This window comes from Pteropus medius, unplaced genomic scaffold (genome assembly GCF_902729225.1).
Source record: "Pteropus medius unplaced genomic scaffold, Ma_sr-lr_union100, whole genome shotgun sequence".
In the NCBI taxonomy this organism is placed as follows: Eukaryota; Metazoa; Chordata; class Mammalia; order Chiroptera; family Pteropodidae; genus Pteropus; species Pteropus medius.
In genome coordinates, this window is record NW_024350325.1 from 146,969 (window position 1) to 172,283 (window position 25,315).

The 25,315-nt window shown below is 33.5% G+C and overlaps 1 protein-coding gene and 1 pseudogene across 6 annotated transcripts in view; one reads left to right on the forward strand and one right to left on the reverse strand.

Moving 5' to 3' along the window:
* FAT1 (FAT atypical cadherin 1) overlaps nt 1-25,315 on the reverse strand; it is a 126,188-nt gene that overhangs the window by 73,601 nt on the left and 27,272 nt on the right. The window lies entirely within an intron of this gene.
* On the forward strand, nt 10,856-10,973 carry LOC120583959 (uncharacterized; annotated as a pseudogene).

Genomic DNA, 25,315 nt, shown 5'->3' on the forward strand with positions numbered 1-25,315 from the left:
ACAAGCAGTACACAAGGTAGGGAGGCTGCTGCGTGAATTGTATATTATATATTTTGAGCACAGAAGTTTACACAAGCTTGCTATATGCACTCCTCAGCAATGTTATAAGAAATCATGTCTTTGCTTTAATGAAACATTACAGAAGAAAATGCTAGCCTACCAATCTCAAGAATACAATGAAGACATTCTCAGGAAAAGTTAATAAGACGAAAAATTTGAAAGAAGCTGGAAATTCGAAGCTATTAAGTAAAAATATTTATCATTCCAAACATACTCTCCAGGATTCCAAAACCACCACCAGATGTCACTATGGAAACTGATTTTAAATGTGAATACAGTGGAAAAACTAAACTGAAGGGGAAAAAAAAAAAAAACAATGTAATTGTTAAAAGAGCTTGGCCAATGTAGCTGAAAATACAGCTCACAATAAAATTTCTTTCTAGAAGGATTCATTAATGTTCATATATTTAATTAAACAGGTATTGATGTTGTCTTCTTATAGCTGGATTATTCCAAGGTTACAGGGTACAGTACTAGGTGCTCAAGTAAATGGTCCAAAAGTAAATAAAGGTTTCAACAAATAATTTCTACCCCCCATCACTGATGGCTAATGGTGCTGTTAACTCTAATTGTCCTTGAATAGGAAAAGCCAGCATTATCTCCACTGACACTGGTGGAGCAAGATGCTTTCAACATACTAATTTTTAGGACAAAAATAAAGTTTACGTAGCCATTTCACTGCCAAAAATAATTTAACTAACTCGAATTTCCATGGCCACAGAACACTTTTCTTCCTGGAATTTTCCTATTTTCTTTGTTTAAAAGGCCTTGGCCCCATATCAACTCCTAGTGCCAAAGAGTTCAACAAAATATTGCTATTTCAGGGCTACTCTAATTCAAAAATACTATGTCAGCAACAACCTGGCAACATAAATTTGCCATGAACCTTACCCTCCTTTTAATATACCACCTTATGTACAATTTTTGTTTGTTTTTCATTTTTTTTTTGGAACCAAGCTTACGTCAGCAATTATATCAAAAGCTTCTTTGGTTCATCACAACATAAACTTAAACATGAAATATAATTTTCGATACTTTGCCTGTAGGCAACAAGGGACTGATTACTCTTTTCTCCAATTCTATAGCATCATCATAAACAGAATAACTCTTTTGGAAATAAGTATTTTCCCAAATATAAAAAGAAAGTATTCTTTTTAGTTATCTCCTATAAACTAGAGATACATCTACATTTCTGCAATTAATCCATAAATGGTTACTCAATTTTTTTGATAATTATGAGTCCCACAACTGTTATGTTAAATATTAATCTACCACAAGATATTCTTTCTTCCTTAAAATTAAATTTAAAAAGTAGACTATAAGCTCCTTACTAAAATGCAAACCCCGTGAGGGCATGGATTTGCTGTGTTTTGATCAGGTGCTTATTACGTATGTATTGAAAAAAGGATGTTCATCAAAAAACAAGGGAAGTATAAGAAATGGCCACAGTCAAGAGAGGAACCTAAGGAAACATGACAACTAAGTAGAACACAGAATCCTGGATGGGATCCTGGACCAGAAAAAGCACATTATGTAAAAGCTAAGGAATATGAGTTCACTAAGGGCCGTAGTTAATAAGAATGTATCAATATTGGTTCATTAATTTTAACACAGACATATTAATGCAAGATGTTAATAAAAGGAGAAACTGTGTGTGGAAGTGGGGGCTATATGGGAATGTTGTACTATCTGCACAATTTTTCTGTAAATCTACTTAAATTATTTTTAAAAAGATGTCCACCAGAGCTCATATGTAGATTAATCTGTTTCCATCTTTAAATGATTAAACTTTTTCGAATTTGTTTTTTATCTCATTTTCATTAAATGTTACATTTGACTGACAGTGCTGTTAATATTTCAACACCTTGAATATACCCTGAGAGATCCTAATATGTTCATAAAAAATTTTAAATGTCAGGACTAAAGATTTAAATTGTAATTGTATATATCTGTTTATATTTTAACTTCTAAATTTACTGTAAATTTAAAAAACGTTCTTATTACTTTGTTTTGCCTTGATAATCTTAATGTGCAAAAAGTAGCAAAAAGTAGTAGTTTCTTGGTTTAAGTTTCTTGATATAAAAAGTGAGATTTCTGAAATTTAACCACTCTTTAAAATGACTATACCAATTTGACATGTAATATTATCTAATAAATCAAAACCCTTCGATAATAAAGCAAGTATAAATATAATATATATTTAATATTCTTGCTTGTTTCTGCCATTAGTTGGCAAAATAGTGTTGCTATGTTGACTAAAATAGAAGAACAAATAGATAATAAGAGTCTGTTAAGTTGAAAGCATTTAAGGTTCTAAAATGGCTATACAGTCTACTTAGGAAAATGGCACAAAAACAACACCTTTGGTACTCAAATAAAAATTTTATATTTCCTTTCACCTCAAATATACAAGGTAGTATTATTTCCATTACTGGTGTTGGTAACCATAAAACATAAAGAAAATGTAAAAAGTCATGTTTAATGGTTTATTCTGCAGAGAAAATTTTTCTGCAAAAAAAAATTCTAGTACTTACAAAAATATAATGCTATATACAATTAATTTTTAAATGCCTGATATATATTTTACATGTTTGAGACCACAAATATGAGGTAAAAAATACCCTATGCTTTTGATAATTTTTAAAAAGGTCAAAATAAGTAAAATTAATTCAACTAAGAAGCATCCTTCATGAGCCAAGCAAACTGCTAGGCAGTCTACATGTATACTGCACAGTTCAAGAGACACCTCCCCGCCCTCTTACAGCTAAAAACTGAATAAATCGTATTATAAAATTATCTCTCCTGCTTAACCAAAGACATAGTACCGATTATTACCAAGAGCCAATCTTTCAAAACCAATGACTTGCCATGAGTGTCATTTTGTGATAAGCATCTGTGATCAGGAACACAGCACATTCAGCGAAATGATGATAATGGTGATACTATTATAAAACGGCAAATACCTATATGGAGCTTATGACCTGCCTGACATTATTTTAAGTACCTGTCACATATTAACTCATTAATCTTTACAGAAACTCTAAGTGAGTAATATGATCATCCCTGTTTCACAGGTGGGAAAGTGTCAGCAACTTGCCCATAGTCACACAGTTCATTCATGGTGGAACTGGGATTCAATCCCAAAGAGACGGCGCCAGATAACCATGCTGTAGCACCTCTCAGTCTCTGGCTGTGTCCTCTAACTGGAGAGAAGCATTAGAGCAAATGAACACAACATGCAGTTTCTGAGAAAAAAATCCCGGCTTCAGTGAAATGTAAAAATGTAGGTGACCACATGAAAAATACTGGTTTTGTTGTTTCCCCAATATTTGGGTATCTGGGTAAAGTATGTGATGCTGCAAACACCTTGTTGTTCTGTGCCATTAAGACACTAAGCACGTCCCATAACATGGAAAAAAAGACGAGCTTAACGTATATGGTATATATGACGCAGCTTTAAAAAAAAGATGTGTATATTAATTACATGGAAGAATGTCAGTGATATACAAATTGAATGAAAAATATAAATCTTTATGAAAGTGCACAAAGTATGATCTTGGTTCTGTTTAGTTCTGTTTCAAAAATAAAAACCACTCAAACACACACACAATTATACGTCCTGGAAAAAAAAAAAACGTCTAAAATAATCAAGGTGATGAAGGGACAATAAAAAAAAAAAAATCAACCCAAGGAACAAAAAAACTTTTTTAATCTGTATATTTCTATAACGATGACTTTTAAACCATATTTAAAATGTATACAATAAAAAGCCAAATAAAACATAAGTATTAGCAATCCTTCAAAAGTTTTGTTAGTATAACCTTCCTGTTTTATTTTCCCTTTATATCTCAGATATACTTTCATTTCCAAGTATTTGTTTCATTTAATCTGAGTAGATGTATAACAAAGATATTCTGACAGCTTTGACAATTTAATATTCCAAAAGTATTTACATATAAAACTACTTATAAAATTTTAGGTCTAGGAAATTCTATAATCATGTCGCCCAGGTAGGTCATAAATTAATGATTAAAAGGAGAACTTTTTATATAGCAATTGTCAATCTGTTTTTTCATTTAGATTGCCCATTTAAGTCATTTTAATTAAAATGTAGATCTGTCAAATCTTTCAATTAGAATTGTTGCAATAACTTGAAAATTAGCTGAGGAAGTTTTTTGACTTACAAACTTGCTAGAACTTATTATCAGTTAAGTTCATAATCAGATTTTAAGCATCATATTTCAAGTCCAGGGATTTCTTTAGCTTTGCAGAGTCATTCCCATGGCAAGCTCTGCTAAACCATGTTTTCATGCTTTGTTGAGAAATGATTCCAAGTTCTGATTTCCATGTCAGAATCATTAATATTGTTAACGAGGGCTTTCACAGATAAGCTCTTTTAAAGAAGATCATCCTTGGGTATCAAAAGTATCATTTGAACACTTATTAATTGGATAAAACTGCAAAAACAAGACAGCCTTTAGAGACATTAAAATTCAAAGGACACATTTAACATGCCAATGGCTATGCCTCTAGCAGTTTGTTTCACATTTTAAAATTTCAATGCTGATTACTTTTCCTACCTTTTATTTACTGGATATACACTCAGCGAATGCTTTATAGATGCCATATTGTTTAATCCTCACGATTATCCTGTAAGCTGGGTGGTCTTTCCCTATTTTCCATATGAGAATTCAGTTCCATATTAGAACTGAAGTCACTCGTCTAAAGTCATTTACTCTTAATTATAATAGCAATAAGTTAATCAGTGAATTAATGAATTCCATTGCCATCTAGCCATCTAAGTGCTTTACATTTAATAACTCATTTAAGACTCAAAAGTTACACAAGTTCCCTTAAGTTACCCAACCAGTTGCAGAGAAGGAAGAATCCAAAATCTAGCTGACTAGCTCCACAGTCCAAACTCATAACAACCAGGATGCTCTCTTCTGCTTTTCCTGTTCTATGGGGTGGGAGCAGGGCTGGAATTCAACAATCCCTGTCTGTCTATCAAGCTCTGGCTCTTTCCTTGTAAGCCCATGTAGGTGATCTTCATAAATCCACCACTGTTAATGGAAAAAACACACCAACACAAGTTTACCAACACTTGCCCATGGTGGAAGGAATAACATGACTTAAAGTATAAACCCGACTTTATGTATGTCAAAAGGACCCCTGTACAAAGGTCGAGAATCTAGGTGACTACATCCATTTAAGATAAAAAAAGGAAAAGGATATATAGTAAAAAAAGAATCCAGCACCGTTCTATATTTAGGAAGTTAGTGTATTTATCATACCATCTCATTATGTGAAAATGCAGACTAAATTTACGTTAAATGAAACATAATAGGTTTTTGCAGCATTAGAAAATACTGAAATCACTGTGAGAATATCATAACTGGGTAGTAATAGAGGTACTGTTAATAATTTTAAAATACTGAGGGTGCGTGTTAGATCCAGAGTTCTAAATCTTAAACTGGTTGTAAAAGTTTTGTGTCATATCAAAACTGATGTTTTAAGGAATACTCATCTTTGGAAAAGAAATCTTGGTGACTTTTTAATCTAGTTCCCAATACTTAACAGATTTTTCAAAACTGTATGCTGTAAGACCCTTTTCATCAAAAGGAATTTAATGTTGTATGTAATGGCCCGGATCATGCTAGAAATTAATCTGGAATCTGGCATTATTGACTTGTACCTTTCTGTAATTCATTCAACAAATACATGGTTTCACTACGTGCCAGGCACAGTACAAGGTGCTAAAGAACCCAAGCAAAGTAAAAAAGGTCTTATGAGAAAAACAGTTAAAGCACACATGATTGAGAAGGGCAACAGAGTATTTTTACATCCAGTTACTTTAATAATTATTTTCATTATTTTATAAATGTCTTGTACACAAAAGTCAAATAAATCCTTCCTTGGGTTATCGATCCCTGCCTGAATTGTATGATGCCAACAATTATGTGATTTAAAAAAATAAATTATAATTCTATTTTGTGAGAAAATACAGTGAGATGTTTATATACACTAAAAAATGGTTAGTTATAGGGATGCATGAATGTTTTCTTCTTTGTATCAATATTTTCTATTTTTCTACAAGAAATATATATGCATTGCATTAAAATATTTTTAAAACCATGTGTATAAGGATTAATCCAAAGTGTATCAACAGAACTTGAGAAATTTCAGAAATGCAAAAGCCATCTTTGAAGGTTAAGGGTGACTTACAGGTTTCCATAAGCTGGGTAACAACTGCCTGAAACATTTGTATTGCAAAGTATATTCTAGCATGAAGACAAGGCACTATTCAATGATTAAAATGTCAGTTGAAATGACTAAGCCTCATGCCAAACTCCTTAAAACACTCCCTTGCTAAAGAAGGAATGGAATGAGATTCCTCCTGCTACAGTCAAATATTACACTAGTTACTGTATAAACACAGCTTTTTCCATAAGAGACAGTCATCTCCAGAGTCCTAGAACGCACAACGCTGGTAGAAGAGCAAGTTTTCTTTTGTCTACGGCTTGTTTAGGCTTCTATAAAACAGATTCTAAATACAGAAGACTGCAAATAGTAGTTATTTTTCTTAAAATAAAACCTAAGGCCCACATGCAGTTCAGTTATGCAAAAAAGGAAGATTTTAGATGAACTGAATACCAGCTGAAGCAAATAAAAATCCCATTTACTTTTCTGGCTCCTGTGGTAATGAAACTGTATAAATCCCCCTTTCCTTTCCTACCTACTCCCCAGTGGCATTTTTCTTTACTTTTGATCAAACGAAAAAACAAACAAACAAACCTGTTTCTCTATTAAATTCTATTTTAACCATAAAGCAGTTTTTAAATTTTAAAAATCCAAATTATTTTACAAATTGAAAAGGTATAATTTAGAGGCAATATTCAGTAACTTTTAATAGCCAATTTGCTGCCAAACCTGCTGAGAACTCAGAAACTTAAGTTAGGTGAAGCTAACATAATTATAAATTGATTCACTGACAATGATAAACTAGGGGAAAATTCCAGTATATCATGTTTTATGCTAACAAACATTTCAAATATATAATGATCTAAATATATGATCTAAATGCATCGCAAGGTTTGATTATGTAAACCTTACTAGGAATCTTTGTTAAAGTGAAATATCAACTTGTAAATACATATAATCCCTTAATTTACCTATTTTCTAAATTCAGATTTTTTTTAATGAAGAAAGAGGCATGACAGATTTGAATGTATCAGAAGTTTTCTAATTTGATATATTTTTTAAATCACAAAAGACAAGCACATTTGTATTTATCAGTGGATTCTAAAAATTGAGGGAAACCATCAAGACAACAAATTTAGAATATACAGTACACATTCACATACAGAACAATTATAACCAAGATTTCTCAGTGTAACAGTGATGCACACATGCGAATTATATAACCTGCATTATTTTAACCACACAAGAAACACATTTCATGGAGCACACACTTTGAAACACTGAGTTAAGGCACATGAAGAAAGGTTCTTGCTAATTCATCAGCTTAGAGATTATGGAGAAATAATTCTTACTTGATAAAATAGAAGGCTATATAAGAACAGATTAGTAGATCTCAACTGTCATGTGTCTACATTAAAAAGCTAAAACAAAGAACTTAATTTGGGAAAAATTTAAGATACAGAATAACTACAATAATTCTTATATAAATTATTCCCTCTATTGAGACCGAAGTTGTTCTTATTAATAAAATTGTTCTTTAACAATAAATATTTTATTAAAAAGTGAAATATTTTCTTCTCTAATTCTAACCAATAATAAAATGTGGTGGTAATAGAAGATATAGAATATGAAAATAAACACAGGGACATCATGTACCCTAAACATATTAGAAAAATATATATAATCAAGTTATCCATTAGAATATATTCAAAAGTATGCAACAGCTAATTACAGCATATTAGTTGTAATTAACTAGTAAAAGTTACTAAAATGTATCAGAGGTAATATAAAAATATAAATAAAAATAAAATCTTCTTGATTAAATGTATAATTGGTTGAGAGTATAAAACACTAAAAACATATCTCATTTATTAATAGTTTATATCTCCTTTATTAATAGTAAATGGCAATTTAATAAAATGAAAGTACCTCAAATTTGTATAGAAAATCATCTGCATTTTCCAAATACTTTTCACAAAAACTCAAAATGCAAGAACAAAACAAAACAAAACATGGTATTTAATATTTAACATTACTGGCATTTCTAAAGAAGTTCAAATATTTCTACTTCATGAAAGGATATTAGATATATAGGTTCAAAGGAAAGAAGGCAGATGTTCTGTTATCAAGTCTGATTGTCATTTTTAAAATGACTTTTTAAAAAAGAGATTCAATCCTGAACTCCTGGATGGATCTGCCTCTCCATCCAACCATTTACAAAAGATGTAGTAAAGCAATCACGTATTTTTTCTAGTTATTTTACTACTTTGGTTTGCTGTAACAAGCTACTTGTTAAGATCTAAAACAAACGAAAAAAGTGTCATTTAAATGATCACTTTATAATTTAGTAAATTCTCAACCACGACTCAACAGATCCAGTACACTTACCATTAGTACCATTTGGTGCTAATTTCACCCATTTACAGAAGAAAATACATAAATATTTCCCAAATGATCTCAAGACATCTTTTTTAAAATTATATTTATAAATTTAGTCTGAATTAATTTAGCCAAATATTGAAGAAACTTTAAAGATGCTCACTTTACCAGCATATTTTGAAATAATTTTGGTATATCCATGGCTTTAATTACTGTCTTTAAAAATAAATACAACAGAGTAATCCAATCTGTTCAAAAGAAACTTGCAAGTGATCAGTAGTAATAACAGGCAAAATAAGAACTGATATTAACTTATAATTTATACTCCTAATGTTCTTCTCCTTACCCGCCCCTCTGGAAGAAAATGGAACTGGATTCATACCCCCAAATACCTTTACAAAGGCATATGCAGGCAGCTGACCTCCTACGGAAACAGCATTTTATTAAGTACCAAAAGCAAGAAAAGTTCTAAAGTAAGGTATCTAGTTATCTTAAACAATCAAACCAAAAAGCAGATAAAATTAATAATTAAAAGAGAGCAATAACAATCATCCGGTCCTACCCTCTAATTTTACAGATGAGGAAGCAAAGGTCTAGACAGTAAATGACTTGTCATTAGGCTTCAGAGCATGAATCAAAGCCCAAACTGGAACCCTAGTCTCCTGAAACTCCAATCTACCTTCAAGATTCAAGAGTGGCACCTAGTAGAAAAGTCAGATGCTGCCTTAATCCAAATTCCACTAGGAGTGAAATATGGTTTCCAATTTGTGAGAGAAATAGTTGACAGCAGGAAGAGCAAGCTTCGGTGATGCAATCTCAGAGTGATTTGCAACAAAATTCTAAGAAAGCTTAAAAAGTACTCCTGGCCCTACCTCCCTGTCGTATTGATGACTTTGACTTAATCACACATCCCAATCACAAAACCCAAGAGTATTTTAGAAATGGAGAGGGAAACAGAATTTTCAGAGAATGTAGGTTTTATTCTCCAAGTATGTTACTTAAAAGTACTAGTCTTCGAGCAATATAATCATTTATTCCCACGGCATTCTTGTTAACTGTGCCAACTCTGCATTTTAATAAATGTGTGACCTTTAGCAATTTATTACTCTCTATATCTCAGTTCCCTCATTTACGAAACGGAGTGGGGAGAAACTGATGTTAGTATAAGGATTAAGTGATTAGTATAAAAATAAAGGTAATTACTAAGTCTATTTTGATGCTTGAGACATTAAAACAAAATCAAGATTTAGAAGATTAATTTAAAGAGGTATGATACCTTAATCCCCAACCTCTGTACTTACAAAGATGCTACTATTTCTTCAGAGAGAAAACTGGCTAACGGAACCCACATTATTATAAAAGTGTTTGAAACAGAACTATTGGAAGATCAGGTGACTAAAATACTCCTAGTGCTCTGAATTGAATATTGCAAAGCAAAAGAAATGTATACTGCTGTGGCAACATTTTCAATGGAGACACACAAATAAGTTATTTCAATTGACAGTATAAAAATGTTAAAATGTGCACAGCATGCATCAATACTGCTAAAGTGGCCTCTGAGGTCTGTCATAAACTCTCCCCTAAGCCCCAGTAAAGTACAGAGCTACTTTTATAAAACACTATCAAGTCTCATGCCAAATATAACATGATAATCAAAACTAGGAAGAATCAAATTAAAAATTCAAAGATTATATCCATCTTTGCCCCAATTACTATCTCCTTCACTGCTTATTTTCATCAAATCTCCAGAAGTTGTCACAGTTTTACAAGTTAAAACTAACCAAGTTCAATAAAAGGCATTCCTAGAATAAACCATTACCAAAATAATTTAAAGCATAAACTTTATACCTGTATAATAGTTAATCCTTAGTCACCAAATGTGCAAAATTATTATATAGAGGTAGTAAGAAGCATTCAAGGACCTCCTTATCTAAGACCTAGGAAGAAAACCTAGGACCCCCATAAGGTGCGAAAATATGAATTATACATCTGATTCTTCTCAATATTAACTTACCTTCTTTTAAACTGCTAAAAACTGTAAATGTCTCTAACTCGAGATTTTTTATGACATATATGCAATTTTTGAAATTAAACTCGAGATTTTTTATGACATATATGCAATTTTTGAAATTTTTGAAATTAAAAAAAAAACATGCTTCTGAGAGAACTTGCTTTTAATGATTTTTTTAAAAACTAGTTAAAACAGCCATCTTATGTTTACGGCTATACCACCCTGAACACGCCGATCTCTTCTGATCTCAGAAGCTAAGCAGGGTCTGGCCTGGTTAGTGCTTGGATGGGAGACCACCTAGGAAGCCTAGGTGCTGTAGGCGTTTAAAACAAACGAACAAACAAACAAAAAAGAGCCATCTTATTTCAAGGGTTTTTATTCAACAGGAAATCTATTACCAAAGAGAAACACTGGTTTGGCAAACCATCAAAAGTGAAAGGAGTAGTCAGATGAATAGAGGAGCATTTTCCTTCTCTTCTCCTTGTCACCAGTGATTACCAGCTATCGCAGAGGTCCCCAAAGAACCAGATGTAAAGCTTGGACTGGATAAAAATCACAGGAGGACTTCCAGGACAGTAAGACAGTAGCGGGGAAAAAAGGAGCACCTGCCACAAAACTGGGAGGGCAGACAAGCTGCTCTTCCTCTCTGGGGCTGACTGACCTGTATTCTCACCACCCACCTTCAGTCAGAGACTACAAGTCTCCATATGACCTGGCCCCTGCCTTTCTCACCTCCCTCATTGCTGACTTCCAGCCATGAGAGCTTGCTTGTATTTTGGGGCTTTTGATTCCCTTTGATCAAAAATTGTTTTCAAATGGCTGGCTCTCTTCTAGTCATTCAAGTCCCAGTTCACACTTCCTCCCTAGAAGTCACTCAATTTAAAGAAGGCCCTGCAGACAACCACTATCACAGTGCCCTGTTTATCTTCTCCACAGCACTTGTAAGCTGAAAGTAGGGTTTTCACCTTCTTATGGATTTGCATTAGCTGTCTCCTCTCTCTAGAAAGAGAGCTCCATGAATATGACAGCATTGTATACCTTATACAATGCAGAATCCTTGGCATCTAGAACAGGTTCTGATATGTAGGAGGCAGGCAATAAACAGTAATTAGCGAATAAATGAATGAACTCTTCATCGAGGCCTTTTTTCATCCCCTCAAATCTTGCCTCAGTGAAATCCTCCTAAAGCTTCACTTTCAAAGGTGATTTCTCCAAAGTCCTCTTCTTTCAGGGACTCTAGCAGGGTTGATTCAGGGTCTGATGTTCAGACTCTGGCCACCTACACTTTCCACCCCTTGCCTCCCTCCCCACATTCTCATTCCCCCACAACCTCCCCCCAGGGTGCTGAGACAGTCTAATAAACTGGTTCTTCTCCCTAAAATCACAGACCCATCAAGGATCATGTGGGCTTATTGTTTGGTTCTTCACACTCTCTACAGTCATCTTCTAGAGTCATTAATCCTGTCAGGGATCAGAGATCCCATTGTAACCCCCAAAATCTTCACAGAAAATTAAAAACAAAAATCACATTTCACATAAAATTTAATAAAACTGAATTTTCCAGTTGTTTTCAAGAGTTATGGTACAGTAAGATTGCTATTTAATTCCAATAAGCCAACACAGATATGTATTATAATTCACTTACACAAATATTTGAATAAGCAAACTAACACTTTAGATAGAAGTACAGATATATGATTATCTATTTAAGAAAATAAGCTAGGATTTATCCTGTTTGTTCTATTTAAGAATGTATTAAATTTATTAAAAATTGTTCATTTCATAGGAGCCTTACCCACCCACTCTATTAGGTCATTTGAAACTGTGTTTTTGACAATAATAAACTACATTATCTTCTTTTTTAAAAAACAAGTTTTTAAAGATCTTCTTAAATTACACAATTTTCAATAGACTAGTGGTTATCAGAGGGTGGGGAGGAGGGAGGTATATGGCGTAAAAGGGGTCAAATATCTGGTGACATTAAAGAATTAGAAATAAATAAATTTAAAAAAATAAATTACACAGTTATTTTTAAGTGTGTGATCTAGACTGACCCTCCCCTCCAATTACACGGCACCCAATCCCAGACTGAGGTTCTACTGCGCTTCTGTGCTTTGACACTATGAAATGATTGCTTTAGAAAGGCCAGGCCTATAGCTATTTAGAGGGAGAAAGTGCTTTCATAAATTCCCTGCTGGCTCTCACACAAGACTCACTAGCTACTGTTAACCATGCTTCCAGCCGAGAATGTACCCGCCTTGCACACCTGAACATTCCAATGCACAGAAAAGGAAACTGACATTTGGCCCATTTTCAACACCACAAAATAACTAGCAAACTTCTTCAGGAAACTTTAAATAATTACCGCGTATTTTCCAAAGCAATCAAAATTCCTTTCACAAGTGAATGACCACATGTTGATCATTAACTTTGGGGGCAAAAGAAAAAAAAAATCACACATCCCTCTACCCCACCAGTATTAAAGGCGGCACAGTGAAACATTTTTAGACAAATAACTTGAACAGGGTAACAAAACTAAATAAAAATTTAAGAAATCTAAACAAAAAGGGTAACCTGTGAATAGGGTAACATATTAAACAAAAGAGGTATAGTTTTCATTTACTATTCTGTGTTCGTTTCAACTAACAAAAAATATCAAACTCTTATTATTTTTGGCAACTTCTTTTATGTCCCAAATCAAGTCATGAATTTCAGGAATTCAGCAGGCAAGTCCTATTTGTGCATGAAACACTGTATCTAAAAGGAAGTCAACCAATGCCCTATACCCTCAGGCTAAAAAGGTAAAATATAGAGAGCCATAGTCTCAAAGCCAAAAATGATAGAGAAGTAATCAAGAAGTGCATTCCTGTCTTATCTGGCATGACTGATTCACCTCACCTTTCTTTTGTTACAGGAAGGGGACTCCAAGGGCATTACCCTTAGATCAAACAAAGCATTCCAAAAAGGCAGAGGCATTCACATGAATCTCTTCTCACAGGGAGAAGGAGAACAAGCCTTACATTTCATGAATGAATAAGCTGTAATGAAGCATTTCTGTCTGTGTCTTTAAATAAAATTTCAAATAGCTGATAGTATATGAGACTGCACTCAGAGCGTTAAATGACTACAATGAGAAAGTTAATAGGGTTACAGACTTCTTTAGTTTTTGGTAAGAACATAAATTACATGAAGGCTTAAATGTTCCAACTTCAAATGAAAAATATTCATTAAGATTTTCTTAAAATCACAGCAGATTTTGCAACCAACAAATAGTGGCCTGGGATTGCTTTAGTGTTTCTAGTTATTCCTTATTAAGGATGTATTCAACTTTTTTTTTTACTCCAAGTTAACTTTTCCTTTGAATACATCTCAGAGGTTCCTTTCTTTAACTTTCTGAAGCATTTAGCCAGTAATTTTCTACCTGTATAACACTTTCTATATATGGGAGGCTGCAATTAAAACAGAGCTCTGCTTTCTATAAAACTGGCATACATTCGGTTACTGTAAAAAGCAGTAAAGATTTTTTGTTAACTTCTACAACAGACTTTTATTTCCTTCGACATAGGTAAGAAGCATAATTCTACTAAAAAGAAAACACTGGCAGATCCTGCATTCTCTGCTCTATTTGGTAGGCTGCACCTTCACACATCAAAGTTTTGCTTGTGTATTTGTAGTCAATTTCTAAGCACCCAGGTGGTGGGAATCTGCTATAGGAAATCTACTTCCTTAATTAGTTAAACAGTCTGACTGCAATGCCACAAAAACTACTAAAATAATCAAGCTCAGATCGCTACTCTAAATTCTTTGACTCTCTGACTCACTTATGACAATCTCTAATGCTAGAATTCAAAAACAGACAGGAAGTAAGCACTGGAAAAAATAAAGCCCTGAAGAACTGTAATCAACCAACTGTTTCAATGAAACAGACAACCACTGTCTGGTTCAGAAAAATAATGGATTTCTTACTTCCACATGATTAAAGATACATCCATTCAGTACTGTGCACTTACAATTAGTCCCCATGGCATGTTAAGGCAAAAGTTTGTGTAACTTGTGAATTTTCTTCACCCAAATTGGTAAATTAGACTCTAAAATGCAGTTTTTGAGTTACTGTGATTGTAAGCATGCAATATAAAGTTAATAAAGAAGACAATATTCATCAATTTCTGACTGAGTGTTCTTTACTCCAAGGGTTCAATCAAATCAGCTTAGCATATTTAAATCAATGTATCAATCTCCAACATCTGGGCCTAATCTGTTTAAATGTAGAACTCTGGGTCAATACAAATCTAATTTTAATATTTAATTCTTAGATCTACTGCCTAAGTCATTAACTTAAAACTTTATCACTGTGTCTTTTATTTTTTTTTTTAAAAAAACTGTTCTTTGTTCAATTGTTTGAACAGAAACCTGTGTCTTTTATTTGCTTCAGTCTTTAGCAAGTATTTAATTTGAATTAATAGCTGCGAAGGAACTGCTTATTGCCTGATAACGATCTTTGATAATCTCTTATCAAATCATCCCATGAATAAGATAATTTGTTTTAATTCATTCACACTCTGCTGCTAAGTATATATTAGCTATGGACATGGTGAATTAATTTACAAGGACCACTTAGGGAAGAAAGAGAGAAGAACTTGTAGTCTTGGCTTTAACAGTAAAAACATATTTTTTATTTGAAAATCCTCATAGCAACTAAAATTAGAATGTCATACCAAACATATGCTTTTATACTGTAAGCAGTAGCTAATTAAATGAAATAAAAAATAAACCCCCATTTCACTTATTTTTTTTTTCCCACAGGCCCTTTATCTGGCACACGAGACACTCATTTGTTAAAAAAATAAAGAAATAAGCCTTAAGATGCTATTTTTTAAGCTCTAAAAAAGCTGTTAAATCAGAGAGTACTGTCTCAAAAAAAGTTGGTTTATAAAAATAAGAATTTTTCTAAACACAGAACCAGAACTACAGGCACAAAATTAACAATCACCATTTTGATTATGACAGTTCCCTGAATGGTGTAATTTTTTTTTCACTAACAATACTGGAACGTTTTTGTTTTTAAATCCAAATATTCAGTTGCAGCAAAGAATACAGAGGTGGGTACTCTCAAACTGCTGGTGAGCCTTTTTCTGGGTAAAAATGTGGTAATTTGTTTTGCACTAAAAAGCTTTTTAAAGTTTTATTTCCTTTTATCCAGTTATTCCACCTCCTGGAATTTATGCTACGGTGACAGAGAAATACATCAACAAGGAAACAATTTAAATGTTCAAAAATAGAATATTATTATACTTAACTACAGTTTATCTCTGTTATGGCAGACTATATTACCAACAATCATGATCTCTGAAAAAAACTTAAGAATCATAAAAGGCTCTGGATATATTATAACACAGTCAACAAAATATGTGCAATATATGTTTACTTTTTTTTCTTTTTTAACGCAGCAACCTAGAGCTGTAGAGGTCGGGTGTGTGTGCGTGTGTGTTTGTACACAAGTTGGGAACAAATTTCAATGGTGCTCTAGGTAGCAGAACTTTAAGAAGCTTTTTTCCTTCTTCTTTGTAAGTCTCCATTTTCCCAGACTCCTATCATGGTTATATATTGCCTTTTTCGTTGGAAAATAAAGCTCATTTTTAAAACAAGGGTACTTGTTTGCTAATTTTTCCCAAATACAATGAAAAGTCAACTCTTCAAAGAAAAGAATCAACATTATGCAATTATTTTCAAACACCCCTTCAGGGCCTTAAAGGGGACTTCTAAAGCTAACAAATGCCCCAGCAGGAAATAAATTTGCAACTGAACGGATGCACCCACAGAGATTGGGCAAGACTCATCTTCAGTGGCTTTAGCAACAATTTCCTCTTATTTTTCCTTCACTCCTAAGTGCTTTTCAATTCAACCACAAGCCTGAAGAAGTTAATAGGCCCTAAATATGTACTCTGCTACCTGAACCGATTGCCCTTCATAAGGTAATAGTGAGACCCCATGTGGCCCTTTCACAGTGCTTTTCCAAAATCCCCTACAGTGAGGTAGCCCCAGGGCAGCTGTTTTCAGCAGACCAGGTTGTGACCTAATCAATTGTGTTCCAAGCAAGACAATCCCTACATTCTACAGTCCTAAGAAATGAAGGGGGGATGGAGGTGAGAGTGCAAGCTTTACTGAGGAATGCTATTTACCTGTCACAGTGATGATTTGCCCCGCAGAGGCTTAAAAAAAATCTCCAGCTGCTTCAGCAGATTCCCAGCCAGCAGCCAGCACAGAACAAACATGTTTACTAAGGCTTCATTCACAACTTTTGATGTGAAACTGTTGAAGCCCAAATGGAAACAGGTAGATTTGTGTAACAGTGGCAGTACAGTACCGTAGAATTTAACGGACTGTGTTCATTTAAATGTCATGAAAAGTATCATGACTAGACTAAACGTGACAGAAAAAAAATCATCCCAGTACATGTCTTAAAATTTACACACAAAAAAATCCCGACATCTGAAATGTGACCTTTATATTAACTCTGAAATTAATAAGTAGAACACTGAAACAACACAAAAGACAAGTTTACAGAAAAGAGACTACTTAAAAAAGGGACTACTTTTCAATATCGCCCTTAATTCCAAAGAGATGTATGAAAAATATGGGTTTGAATGAATTACACAGGTTAACAATTTTGCAAACCCACAGGAACTTGTTTGTTAATTACTACAAGTTTTGCTTCACTTGGATATGGTGGGCCTAAACAAATCAAACCTTTTCTAAAATTACTCTGTAAAATATTGTCTTAAGACATCACATACTTTCACATAAAAAAGATTTGTCTCATAGGTCAAGTCAACTTCTAATCTCTAGATTAGAATTACACTACCAACCCTAAATATGCCCCCAAAAGCAATGTGAACAGGACAAGTTTAATAATAGATGCTTACCTTGAAAAAAAAGACACTTGATTCAATAAGAATTTTATAAAAGCCATCAGTGGATAATATTTAATTGAAAACAAAGTTCTAATTTGAAATTAACTGGTAGGTTGTTTTCAAATATCCATTAATAAAAAGCAAGAGAGAGCCCAAGTCAAATGACTGCAAAATGAGTTTCCATATAGATTTGACACTAGTTAAACATCACCAGAAAACATCACAAGAATAGCTCCAGCATCGTACTTTAAAGGCCATGCCAGGAACTATGTCATCAGCGTCCTTGACATTTGAAATGTTCTGCAACACCAGCCTAATGGGTTTTTATCGTCCTCACTGAATGCCATTACAAGAAGGTATCTGTCTTCCACACAATGCTAAACCCAATACGCACAACTTAACTCTTTCCACTTTCCCTTCCCACAGGGTGTGCCAACCAATCATGGAAGACTACATCGTGGGGCAGTTGCCTGAGCCCCACTTTAAAGAAGTTGAACTTTACATAGATCTCTAAAGCTGCACAGTGGTGATGGGCACTTGTGAAAGGGGCTAGTCCAATGGCACTAATATATTGATTTACATAAATAAACATTGATTTAAAGACTTCATATGAATATAAGGATGTAAAAGATCTCATTAATACTTTTTATGTTGATTACATGCTGAAATAATTTTTGATATGTTGGATTATATTATTAAAAGTAATTTTTAATGTTTATTTTTTCTTACTGTAGCAACTAGAACACTGAAAACTATATAGGCAGACAGTACTATTGAGCAGTGCTTCCTTAAACTGTTAATTCCACTGAAGTTTTGAAAAAAAAAAAGGAAATACTGGCAGAGTTTACACAATTGTGCTAATATTAACTGTGAAAGCAGCTCACTTTACTCATATGGATATGTGTATCTAAATAATAGAATCTAAACAGAATATTTCTAATAAATTGTTTCACAGTGTATTCTGAGACGTGGATCGTTTTGCTGTGTTTTAGTTTATACAGTGGTGCTGATGGGGTGCCCACGTGCAGGATCACCTCTAATCCCAAAATAGAGAATTTAAGACTAGTATTCTCTTAGATAAAATTATTTTCTATATACCAAATCAAGACTCACTATATACTAAAATATCAAATTTTAAGTCAGCATCTCTGGGTTAAATTTCTAATGAAACCTAAACTTCTGTTATAGAACCTTAATTTTATCCTGCAAAAGAACTTTATTAGAAACAAGACCATTCATTTTGGTATTTAATGAGCACTGAACTCTTCTCAAGCAATAAGCAGTGTACATTTACGCTTTACTGAGGTCATTTATTTGATCTCTAATAATGATTTTTTTACTTCCTTGTTTTTCCAATCTGAGAGAAAGAATACTAACTGGAGTTTATTTTTCTCATCTCTAAAAATCCCTTTAAAGATTGCCCCGAGTTCCCTTTTCCATGTGTATATCAAAGAGTTCAAAGACACTAACTCTCAAATTTTCCAGACAGAAACATCAAGATACTTATGAGCACAGTTATGAATTTCTGTTTCAAATCCTGAGATTTCTGTTTCAACTTATCATAGGGCATTTTCCTAATTATTCTGTTGCATATACAGTCCCACAACTCTAATACAAGCTAAATTGAAATACATTTTAAGTTATTTTTAATACCTTTCCATCTAGACTGAAACCCGAGCAGAGATCTCAGGGATGTGTATGAACCTAAAGATACCAAAGCAACACTTCTATATTCCATTTTGGTTTCTACCTTTATGTTCCCCAAATCTTCCATCTACTTCCTATTCCATTTCCCCCAAGTTTTTCATTCTCTAAGAGAAAGCAAGATATGAATGAAAAAATTTGTGACACATTCATTAGCAAGAAAAGTGGTGCTAATGAGCAAAAATAACATCTGTAAGCCAAACTACTGTAAAGAACTCCTTGATACCTTTTACCACTCAATACCTCTTTTCTTTGTCATTAAAAGGCTGTTCAAAAATTTGTATTCTCAAATTCCCTTGGGGGCAGGAAAACAAAAATCTTTGTGATAGAAACTGAAATAGAGAAGGAACTACTGCTTTGGTATCTTTAGACTTCATGCATACTCCTGGTATCTGTGGTTAAGTTCCAGCTTAAATGGAAATATATCAAAAATAAAGAAGTACTTTGATACTATGAAATGTTTTAACAGTATTAAAAACCTTAACGTATAGCTGACTACTTGATAGAATTTTTTTAAATATCATAGATAGATGTTTTCACAAATGATTTTCAAAAGTCTTTAAATTCTTATGCACATTTAATATCCAAAGAAATTTCCTAAAAGGGAAAAATCAGATGAAGTATCTCTGTGGTACACTGAAAAATGAACACAAACTTTACAACTCCTCCCATCAAGAGGTGAAACATACTTGAATCACCTTACTCAGCCAAATAGAATGTGGGAGAAGTAACAATGTTATGAGTCTGAGAGTAGGCCTCAAGAGATCTTGCTGTATCTTTTCTCCAGCTCTTGGAACCTTGGAACTTTGAGACTATCATGTAAAGCCAGGCGAGGCTGCTGAATGATCATGAAAAACATAGAGCCCTGTAGCCCCTGCCCCAGCCAACTCCCAAAAGCGGAGCCACCAAGCAAATCAGCAACTGACTCCATGACACATGAGTAAGCCCAGGTGAAACTAGCAAAGGTGAAACAACCAGCTGAGTCCAGCCCAAATTGCTAACCCATTGAATTAATGACCTAAATCAATGGTGGTTGGTTGAAACCACTAAGTTGGAGGAGGGAAGGGTTAGTGTCCAACCAAAGGCTAAATAACACAAGTGTCTGTTACTCCCTTCACAGTATTTAATATCAGCCCAAAGATAATAAAAATGTCAATTCAGCTTTGGATGTCTCTGCACTTACTCCAGTGATTCTTCTAATCTCCTTCATGGACCCTAATTTAACCTGATCATCATCTCATTTCTTACAACTCTTTTAACTGTTCTCAGGCACTAAATATGCCTCCTGTGAACAGATCTCTACCCAAATCCGGAGAAAAAAAACTTCGATAAAGGTTTTTGCCCTTCCTTTAATCATCCTAAGGAGTTACTTATAAATTAGAAAGATAAAGTTAACTGAACTGTTAACCCATGATTTGTATGTTTAAAAAGTATACAATCAGATGCCCTAGGGAGCAGGAAAAGTAGACAAAGAACAAATAAGTTTAATTTTTTTAATTTAGATGCATATTTTCCTAAATGAGGAAAATATTTTTAGTTTTATATACATTATATTCCTTAAAACAGTCTAGTCATTGAATTTCCCTTAATTCAATTACTCTTTAAAAGAAGGGTTTACTTATAAGTAAAGAGCACCTCATCAAGAGAAATAACCAAGAGACCTACAACACACAACAAATGGCTTTTTAAAAGAGTACATCTATCTATATGTGCTCAATTTAATCCAGGAAACTGACAATTTCAAAAAAATACTCTGTGAAACTCTAGAATTGATTCTTTTTTTTAAGATTTAAGAAATTCATCAATAATGATACTAGCAAATAAAAATAAACCCTACTAACCTGAAAGCCGTTCAAGAGTTCAAATTTTCACCAAAAATGAACACTCTAAATGGATATTCATCTATTATACTTAAAATAGAAGAAATAATTTTTAATCCAGAAGATGATATAGGCAATATTACCTTTCCCTAGCCTAAGAAAACACCACCACCTAACCCAGGTATATTCACCTGTGATGTCACAAAATTTAGGATTTCTAATTCTAAGACTTCGGTATTCAATCTGACAAATGAAGTTGCTTCTATAGAAGGTAAAATATAAACAAAAGGAATCTGCACTGCTATTGAAGTTTTGTTGCGGCTGTTGTTCTACTTTGTTTTCGGCTGTTTCAGAGGCACGGGAAAGGGAGATTTTAAGTGAATGAGCAGCTTTACCTGCATTAAAAGAACAGGCAGACCTACGACACATGTGACAGCCTTCTATCCCCAATTAGAATTTTCTATGTTCCCAACAGAACAAATTTCCCAATAAGTTACTTGATGTTACCTTTTATAACTTTGCAATAATCTATTTCAATTTCAAATTGCACTCATCTATCTAGTGCTAGCTGGGCACCTACAGTGCCAGGCACGGTTCGGGGCACCAGCAACAGACAGACATACAAAGGAAAGTCTTCAACTTCATAAAGATTATTTTATTGTGGTGGAAGTAAAATGAGAAAAGCAGATTTTTTAAACTATGTTAGGATAATTCTTAATATGTACTATATATAAAATACATACTTTTGAAATTGTAGGCCTTAAATTATAAAACTTCATATTCATATGGGTATGATACTTCAGTCTGACTTCTTTCTAAAAGCAGTATCGAGCTAATTAAAACCAAACGTGACTATTCTTCATGTTCATGCTTTCCTAATCAGCTTTCATCTTCTACATGAGGTTATCATTCTATTAAGAAAAAACATTTCTTTAATGTTTTTTTTTTAGATCTGTCTTTTAGAACTACTGATTTCCATTCTAATGCCTTAACTGAGGGAAAAGCTTGGTGTTTAGATGACACTTTTTTTCATGTAAAAATGTAAACATCTTCATCTGAGAAACAAATCAAAAGATGATCATGTGCCAAACATTTACTGGGTTTATCAAAAGATGACTATCATTGAACAAGTATTTGCTAAATACCAACTGTGAACCAAGCACTGGGATAAGAGATATAAAGATGTTTAAGACAACCTGATATTGAGTAGCGTTAGGAGTAAACAGGCAAATAAAAAACTTTAATAAAGAGCTGAAAGCAAATGGAGTTTAGACTATCTTTTAAGTAAAAATTTAAAGTGGAACAGCTTTAAGGTAATTTTCTGAAAAGCTGTTTTCAACTAATAAAATGTCTTCAACTTGTGAAGGAGAAAACATATTACTTTATAGAAGATTCCAAAATCACTGTATACAAAAAATGACCTCTATGGAGGTCAAAAAAACATACTGACTAGAACTGATAAGAAATCAATGCTTGTAAATCGCAGATCAGAAAATTCTGCCACATATTTCATCTTTCGCTATAAAGTTTAATGCTCCTTTTACAATGAACAGTAACCTAGAAAAATAGGCATTATTTACCAACTTTTTCTTTTGTACCAAGTAAGGAGATTATTTAGAAAGTTAAAATGGTTTATTGAATCCCAAATGCTCTAATTTTTAAGTCCATTTAAATAAAAATCCAGTCGGTCAAGAAAGTTAAGTTTGTTATCAGAAGTCTGAGTTTTTGACCCATTGCTTTAACTTTACTAGTAACTGAGCAAAGTAGGGTTTCCATGATAAGCTGGCAGCACTAAAGATCAAATCCTGGCCCAGAGGGCTGCTTAAAAAAAGGTATATTGTTTATTATAACTGTTTGCTTATACACCTAAATGGAAAGATAAGGCTATCTGATGATATAGGTCTGTAAAGAACTACAGGTTATTATTTTACTTGAAAACAACCTTGAATGAGTTTATCTTGAATCATTTTAAGCAAGTGTACAAATATATAGAAAAGCAACTTCTACTTGTTATTTGTATTTATCTATCTCACCTATAAAACAGAAATAAAACCCTCTTTATAATAAGCACATATCAGACTAAGTGCCAGAGAGTATATGTAGAAAAACTGGCAGGCTATGGAGCATTGTATAAACGCTTGTCATTGTCACTATCACCGCTGTCGTCATCGTCATCACCACCATTCTTCTCACACTCCTGTCCTCCTTTATGAGAACTTGTGAGGACTGGCAGCCCTGGAACCCCCAGAACGGAGGAACTTAAAACTTAGGGTCCATGAACAGGTTCAGCATTTCATGAGCCCCTGGTATTGTAATCAAATTACTGTATCACTAAAGACAAAATAAACAATTTTCAACAGATTCTCATAAATTTATTTGATGCCATAAACATTAAGAATCACTGTTTTAGAGGTCTAGAAATAGGTATCCAGGCTACAGAAGAAAGGCTTCACTCAACCTTCACGATTACCATTAGTATACGTTATAATCAGTTCGTTTCTTGAACAAATGGCGAAGTACTGCTGTGTCAGCCATTGTGCTAAGGAGAGGGCAGAAAAATGAGTAAGACTGTGCTCTACCCTTGAGTTGTAGGAGACAGATCAATACCCTGAGTCATACAATAAAGAAAAACATATAGAAAGTACTACTGAAACAAAGAGATGCAAAGACTAAGTATCTGTGTCACAGGAAAGGCTTCACAGGAGAGGCAACAATGGCTTATTAGGCCAATCTACCAAATATTTATTGAGTGCCTGTTACATGAATCCAGTAGTAAAAGATTTAGAATCTATCCACACAAGGAGCTGACAATTTAGAGGAAAATGACATGTAAATAAACAATTATACTAGTGATGCTTAGATTTAAAAAAAAATACAAAAAAAGAAGAATTAGGACCATATGAAACAGAAGAAAGATTTATAAAGTAGAGTTAAAGACAGTAAGGGCTGATCAAGGGTCGTCAACATATTCCTCAAAGTCAGGGAGACAAGAAACAATGGGGCCCAGAGTGTCTGAGGCTGTGTGGGGAAGGGAATGGCTCCATTTGGCTAAGGCGAAGGGGATGAATCGGAACTGAGCACAAAGTAAATTAGAAGAGGGAAGAGAGTTTATTGGGGTATCACCAGCTGTGCCAAAGAGCCTGGACATTATGCAGTGGGAAACACTGAAAGGTTTAAGGAGGATTCCGTGAGAGAGAGACCAGTGCTGCTTAAGAATCATCTCTATATTACTAGAATGGCTTCAAATGTGTCACCCTTCAAACTACATCAATTTCTATTACATAATTTAAATTTTTTTCAAAATCAAAAAAAAAAACAAGGTGTATCTTAATCCCCATTGATTGTCATGTCTTTATAACTTCATATAGGTACTACATAAACAGAGAGTATTACCATCTAATTTTACAGTAATCTGTGGTGATCTAATGAGACAGTCTCTGTAAACAGCTTTAAATAATGCTGATACACATCAAGCATTCAATAAATGTTTGCTATAATTATACACTGACCATGATAAAGATGAAAAAGTTCACAAGTGATAAGAAGATAACATGGTTATATTAAAAACTAGAAAGAAGTCTTAAGAAACTACAGAAATAGCTGGGTAAATTTTATTTTAAAAAAAAGTCAATTAGGCTAAAACTAAAAAGACTACATTTGGTAGACTTTCCTAGGCATAAAATAAATAGACAAATCTAATGAATCTCTTTCAACAGGTCAGTTCACTCAGCCACTTGAAGGCCTAGCAATGAAAGAAATTCAATATGGTGGATATTCTCAGGAGAAATTCAATATGGTGGATATTCTCAGGAGAACTGGCATAGTTTAACTGGCAAGGCAAGTTAATTGATAAGACTGGCCCTTAAAGTGTGTATGTGAATAGTTTCTTAGACTTAACTTACTATCTCTGCTGTTAAACTGGATAAATGCCAATTAGTAAGGGTATGTGCCCTTGAATGGCAATCTTTCTAAGTCTACTTATTACTGGTAACGAAGACATGAAAGATTGTGCTTCATGGCATTGTCTTGTATGGTGAGCATGCACTATTTATAACCAACATGGTTTGATTTTTTTTAAAGAAGTGCCATAAAGCCAGCTGCAAAGTAACACAAAATGCAAAATACAAACTAATAGATAATAAAAACTTGACAAGTTCAGCCTTATGAACTAAAGTAATCCACAAAGTCAAAATAACAGAACTAAATGGTTAAGGGAAAAAAACCCAATA